This window comes from Tursiops truncatus, chromosome 19 (assembly GCF_011762595.2).
Source record: "Tursiops truncatus isolate mTurTru1 chromosome 19, mTurTru1.mat.Y, whole genome shotgun sequence".
Classification (NCBI taxonomy): domain Eukaryota; kingdom Metazoa; phylum Chordata; class Mammalia; order Artiodactyla; family Delphinidae; genus Tursiops; species Tursiops truncatus.
In genome coordinates, this window is record NC_047052.1 from 14,769,850 (window position 1) to 14,777,229 (window position 7,380).

The window sequence follows — 7,380 nt, forward strand, 5'->3', positions numbered from 1 at the left end:
TTTTTCCTAATCCCAACAAGCCAATAATCCTCAACCTTAACTCATTTTCATCATCTATTCAATAATTTCTCCACCCTCCTCTCCTAATTCTTGGAGTGTTGCCGAAGGAAGACGCAGAATCATCTGGATCTAGCACAGGGCAGGTGCACGCACTCATCACTGACCGCTTGTCTCTCTAACTCTCTAGGCACATCCCACACCGTAATTCCGTTCCTTCCCCCCTCCTTAAGCTCTTCATTTTGACCCAAAGTATATTCAGTAGACAGTCATTTACTAAATTTACTCTTTGAAGATAGTTTTCATATTTAGAGATACTTTCAATTTATGGTACTTTCGGGCACTATTTCATTGTTATTATTTGCTGTTCACCATCATGACAACATTTGATGGAAAAAAATCTATCATTCTACCACCCGTAAAAAATCGTGTTGTTAATTTTCCATATTTCCTTCCAGGGTTTCTTCTGCGTAGACATCTCTGAAACTAAAATCTAACAGTCATTTGTTACTATTTGGCCCAAAGCATTATAGTTATTTATCGTAAAGCCATGCAGGTCTTTCCCCAGAATGCTAAAGATCTTCAGAGAAGAAGCAACATGCCAGCTTGATACAGGTACTTACCAAGAAGGGCTGACGCCAGAACTGTCATGCCAGAGCTGCAGGCTGTGTAATTCCTGCAGAGAAGACGGAGTACCCAGGAGGAAGACATCCAGTCCCCCTCGTTCAAAGACTGCTTTCTGGGAATCACAAAGATGATGGGGTTCACTCTGCCCCTCTGATCCATGAAGGGTGATAACCACCTAAAACGTGACAACGAAAGATACAGTACAGGAAGTTATAACGGGATTCTTTTGGTTTATCTCTAAGGAGAAAGATGAGGACAGAGAAAACTGCAATTAAATGAAGTCTTGGGGTCTGAGACAAGCAGAAAGAGCTCTTCAGGTGTACAATTTAGAACCAGGAAAGATCACTGTCTGGGATGCTTGTAAAGGACAATTGGACACAGGGATATTACCAAGTCAGACTGTACCTCACATGGCAGAAGACACCAAGTAACAAATGAGGAACATTTATTTCACTAACGTTAGCTGTTGTAGCAGCCCTTCTTCGATAGCCCGTGGAGACCTCAATAAGGTAGTGGAACTGAGAACTGGGGTCATTATCAGCCAGGACAGTGACCCTCACCTGCAGGAAAAAGCAGAACCGAGAAAACTAGCAGATCTTCACTTAGCATAGACCCCTGCATCCTCCAGCTAGAAACAGGAGGACGCACTGCGGCAGCTCTGTGGAAAGAAAGGGTGAGGTGTGGGGAGAAGATGTACAGATAAGTAGACCTAAGTTAAGTGACAAAAGGGGGGAATAAGGGCTGACAGTCCAGAGTTTATGTCTCTAAAATGAAATATTCATGGAATCAACTGATCGGGTCTTGGACCTCTAAATATCTCCACCTCCCACCCACCCAGAAAGGGTTATCAGATAACATACAGGACACGCAGTTAACTGTGAATTTCAGACAAATGATGAACAATTTGGGATCATACTTATACTAAAAATGCATTCACTATTTCTAATTCAAATTTAACTGTCTTGTATTTTTATTTACTAAAAATGGTAATTCTAGACCAACAGCCATAAAGAAACAGATATTTTGTGTATTCTAGAATTTCCACATGTAGGAAAATATAAGAAAGATATAGAACAGAAATTAGAAAGAAACTGTCATCAAAGGATTTTTTTTTGTTTCAAAATAAAGATTCTGGGTTTCCCTGGTGGTGCAGTGGTTAAGAATCTGCCTGCTATCCAGGGGACATAGGTTCGAGCCGTGATCGAGGAAGATCCCACATGCTGCAGAGCAACTAAGCCCGTTCGCCACAACTACTGAGCCTGCACGCTGGAGCTCGCGGGCCACAACTACTGAGCCCGCGGGGCACAACTACTGAGCCTGCGTGCCACGACTACTGAAGCCTGCGCGCCTAGAGCCCGTGCTGCGCCACGAGAGAAGCCACCACAATGAGAAGCCCTCACACCACCATGAAGAGTAGCCCCCGCTCGCCGCAACTAGAGGAAGCCTGCGCGCAGCAAAGAGGACCCAACGCAGCCAAAAATAATTAAAAAAAAAAAAATAAAGATCACTTACAGGTTTCCTATATATTGCCGTTAAATTATAACTTGACTTACACATAATTTTCATATCCAATGTATTAAGTGAGATAAACTTGCATTTGATTATAGTTAGGTTCTTTGGGTGTTTTCTTTTGGCTTATTCCCAACCTAAATGAATCATATGAAGGTTCAACCTTGGCTAAAAGAAAAAAAATGGAGATAAAGAGTTAAGTCCCTGGGCCTTGAGCCAGAAGATATGAAGAGAAATTTAAGAGAAGCCCCACTTGAATTCTTACACTACCTGCCTTTTCTTTTTTTTAAATTAATTAAATTTAGTTTATTTTTCGCTGCATTGGGTATTCGTTGCTGCACGTGGGCTTTTCTCTAGTTGTGGTGAGCGGGCTTCTCATTGCGGTGGCTTCTCTTGTTGCGGAGCACAGGCTCTAGGCACACGGGCTTCAGTAGTTGTGGCTCATGGGCTCTAGAGCGCAGGCTCAGTAGTTGTGGCGCATGGGCTTAGTTGCTTTGTGGCATGTGGGATCTTCCTGGACCAGGGATCGAACCCGTGTCCCCTGCATTGGCAGGCGGGTTCTTAACCACTGTGCCACCAGGGAAGGCCCTACCTGTCTCTCTCTCTTTTTTTTTTTTTTTTTGCGGTACGCAGGCCTCTCACTGTTGTGGCCTCTCCCGTTGCGGAGCACAGGCTCCGGACGCGCAGGCTCAGCGGCCATGGCTCACGGGCCTAGCCGCTCCACGGCATGTGGGATCTTCCCAGACCGGGGCACGAACCTGTGTACCCTGCATCGGCAGGCGGACTCTCAACCACTGCGCCACCAGGGAAGCCCCCTACCTGCCTCTTTCGATGAAGGGTTTTTGTTTCTTTTTTCATCTTGTTCCACATATTTAAGACATTGTGGCAAAGTTTTTGGAATCAAAGTCTCATCACCTTCTGCATATCTGCTTGGTCCTTTCTCCAAGCCCACACAAAAATGAGCATATAGACTCCAATAAGGCTGGCCAGCAGGGGCACCCCGATGGTGTTGCTGGTCACACGAGGGAACAGCTCAGCTGTGTCTTCCGCTTTCACTGCCCGAGGTACAATGAAGAAATCGCCGCCCAAGTAGGTCAGGTGGTTACACAGACACTGTGTCCTCAAAAGTGGGCTCTGTGGCCCAAGGTGGAATAACAGTCAAGACGTTGATTCTAACTGGCGTGCTAAGAAAAGGACGCATGTAAAACAAACACAGCCATTTAGATCTGGGAGACAAGGGCTGATTGCTTATTCTCTGCTGGTGTAAACTGGGACAACTGATGGGCACAGCAGCTTGGCAACATCTAGTAAAACTGAAGAAGCAAAACTCCTTGAATCCTGTGATTCCAGTTCTGAATGTATATCCTGGGGGAATTTTGCACACGTGCACAAGGAAACGTGAAAGAGGATGTCTCTGTCAACACTGTTTACAACTAGGAGATATCAGAACAACCTGTGTGTCCAGTAACAGAACATACAAACAAACAAATAAGTAAGCAGAGGCAAACTAATGGGCTGCTGGACTTCTCTGGTGGCGCAGCGGTTAAGAATCCGCTTGCCAATGCAGGGGACACGGGTTAGATCCCTGGTCAGGGAAGATCCCACATGCCACGGAGCAACTAAGCCCATGAGCCACAACTACTGAGCCTGTGCTCTAGAACCCACAAGCCACAACTACTGCACCCGTATGCCACAACTACTGAAGCCCAGGAGCCTAGTGCCCATGCTCCGCAACAAGAGAAGCTACCGCAATGAGAAGGCCTCGCACCGCAACGAAGAGTAACCCCTGCTCGCCGCAACTAGAGAAAGCCCGTGCGTAGCAACGAAGACCCAACGCAGCCAAACATAAAATAAATAAAATAATTTTAAAAATCCACGACTGATGGACTGCTATACAGCAGTTAAAAATGAGTGAATTGAAGCTGGATTCATCAACTTGGATGAATGCTGAATGAACAAAGCAAGTTAAAAAAAGGATATAATAGGGACTTGCCTAGTGGTCCAGTGGTTAAAACTCTGTGCTTCCACTGCAGGGGGCACGGGTTCGACCCCCGGTCAGGAAACTAAGATCCTGCATGTCGTGAGGCACAATCAAAAATAAATAAATAAACTTAAAAAGAAAAAAAGAATAGTATCATACCATTTACACAAAGACCAAAAGTGTGCAAACCACCATTCATGAATCCAGTTTGTCAGCCTCCCTCATTGGAAAGTAAGCTCATGAAGACATTCTTGTCCAACACTAGCTCCTATACGTGGGTCTGGAATGTATTAGACGCTCAATAAATATCTGTTGAAAGAATGAACACATAGGACTTCCCTGGTGGCACAGCGGTTAAGAATCTGCTTGCCAGTGCAGGGGACATGGGTTTGAGCCCTGGTCCGGGAAGATCCCACATGCCGCGGAGCAACTAAGCCCATGTGCCACAACTAATGAGCCTACGCTCTAGAGCCTGCGAGCCACAGCTACTGAAGCCCGCGCACCTAGAACCAGTGCTGTGCAGCGAGAACCTACCGCAATGAGCGGCCTGTGCACCGCAATGAAGAGCCCCCGCTTGCCGCAACCAGAGAAAGCCCGTGTGCAGCAATGAAGACCCAATGCAGCCAAATAAATAAATAAATAAATACATTAAAAAAAGAAAAGTTTGATCCTTTAAAAAAAAAAAGGAATGAACACATATACCAAATTCCAGACAGGGGTGATCCTTTGGTAAGAATGAGGAAATGAGGTTGGAGAGGGATAGATCCAGATCTTCCATTATCCCAGTGTTTTTTTAAATTTTAAAATACTTGAACTAAATACAGCAAAATACAAACTTTGTGATAAAGCTGAGTGGTGTCTTTAATTTTTTAATCATATTGTTCCCTATAACTTTTCATATATTGTAACATTTCTTTATAAAAAATATCTTTTAAAATGTCACTAAGCAAATGAATGGAAGGTACCAATTCCACACCTGATTTTGTAGATGAAAAGCCTAAAATGCCGTCAGGATGACTGATTTCCTCCCACAGAACAAGGTTAAGTTCCGGTTGCCCAGTCCACTTTTGGCCGTTGGAGGAATTCTCATCGTGCACTCTGAGTTCTGATACTTTCATGGAGTCCAAATAACAAAGGCTTCAAGGAGGCAGGAAATGTCCTGATGCCTCTTGCAGTAGGTGGTCACTGCTGGGAGAGAAGAAAATCTCCCCCACCTCGCTACTCCATGGGGTTTCCCTGCGAGCCGCACTGGACACTCGTCAGAAGGCAGACTCTCCGGCCCGCCCCAACTTACTGCGACAGACTCTGCACTTTAACAAGCTCCCAGTCTGAGGGGTTGCATGAATGGTGCGGAAGCCTTCCAAGGAATCCTCGTTCCTTGTATTCTCAATCTGGATAACACTCTCACATTAAAAAAAAAAATTATTTGTTTTTATTTTTGGCTGTGTTTGGTCTTCATTGCTGCGTGTGGGCTTTCTCTAGTTGCGGTGAGCCGGGGCTACTCTTTGTTGTGGTGCACGGGCTTCTCATTGCAGTGGCTTCTCTTGTTGCGGAGCACGGGCTCTAGGCACATGGGCTTCAGTAGTTGTGGCTCGTGGGCTCTAGAGCGCAGGCTTAGTAGTTGTGGTGCACAGGCTTAGCTGCTGTGTGGCATGTGGGATCTTCCCTGGCCAGGGATCAAACCCGTATCCCCTGCACTGGGAGGCGGATTCTTAACCACTGCGCCACCAGGGAAGCCCTATCAGAGCGTTTAGGAAGAGCTGCCTCAGGATTTCCAGACGCTTACAGCCCATTCTTTGTGCACATGAAACCAGACAGGATCTCACAGGACCACTAGTGTGAAAATGTACAGCACCCTTTTAAAGCGGTCAGACACCTGGAACGAGGCAGTAATTGCAGAAGTGACAGTCTGTCCCCACCTGGCTTAGAGTGTACAGGAATCTGTTAGCTTATTTTTAAGTACAAGAGTTCTCTCTCTTTTTTTTTGGAGTGAACGGAGCAAGCTCCTATTCCAACTCCCTGCTCCAAAAATCCAGTTGCTATATTGTCCTTGAACAGAGGCTGTATCAGATATTAAATTGATATAAATAGATACTACACTTGATCTTAGCCAAAAGGCCAAGAAGCAATAAAAGTTCTCTTTTATGTAGCAGAAAGTCGGCCTCATTTTACTCTCCGCATATTTAGTACTTGTGGAATTGATCAGCTTCCATATACCACTTGTCTTACTTTATGTAGATTGTCAGATTCACCCTGGACTAATGTTTGGGGAAAAAATGACAAATCTAAAGCAGAAGCCTGCTCCAAAGAGACACGTTCTCTCAGCCCACCACACACACGCCTCCTACTTTTTATCTGGCTGATGTATCTCCCTTCCAACGCTTTTGCTTTCTGGGCCGCCCCAAATGAGATGACAGAGCACTGAGTTTACTGCCAGCCGAGGTGGGAGAGTGGCACAAGCGGGCAGCTTCTGACCTGGCATCCGCTGCTCCTCCACGTGTCCCAGAAATAACACTGGGTGACAGCAGTGACCATCGGAAACAGGGCGGGCATCTGCTGGGCACCCTCCTTGCTTCTATTCAACAGGGCTGTTACGTAGTAGGTGCCAACCCCATACTGCAGGCTCTCTGGAGTCAGCACCCGTGTATATTGCTCATCTGAGAACAAACAAGAGTACTTAGCTGCCTTTCAAAGGGCGTAAAAATACCATTAGAACCTTTCTTCAGAAGGGTCTATTATTATCATTATTTTATTTTACAAATGGGGAAATGATAAGCCTAGAATCACAAGTGGTTTTAAAGAAAATGACCGGTGATATAGTCTGGGACTTTGGATGACTCCTGTTCCAATAAAAAAAATCATATGCTTTTGATAAATTAAGACTTAGAGCTAATGAATTAGAATGTATTATGAATTTTAGAAAAACGAAATAATCACACATCAAAATGAGTAGCTAGGGCTTCCCTGGCGGCGCAGTGGTTGAGAGTCCGCCTGCCGATGCAGGGGACATGGGTTCGTGCCCCGGTCTGGGAAGATTCCACATGCCGCGGAGCGGTTGGGACTGTGAGCCACGGCCGCTGAGCCTGCACGTCTGGAGCCTGTGCTCCACAACAGGAGAGGCCACAACCGCAAAAAAAACATAAAAAAAGATCAGATCAGAAATAAATGAAAAAGAAATGAAGGAAACAATAGCAAAGATCAGTAAAACTAAAAGCTTGTTCTTTGAGAAGACAAAATTGATAAACCATTAGACAAACTCATCAAGA

General features: G+C 45.3%; 1 pseudogene; it reads right to left on the reverse strand.

Moving 5' to 3' along the window:
* Window positions 1–6,063: 6,063 nt before the first annotated feature.
* Window positions 6,064–6,244, reverse strand: LOC117309345 (U2 spliceosomal RNA; annotated as a pseudogene).
* Between the last annotated feature and the right edge of the window lie 1,136 nt (window positions 6,245–7,380).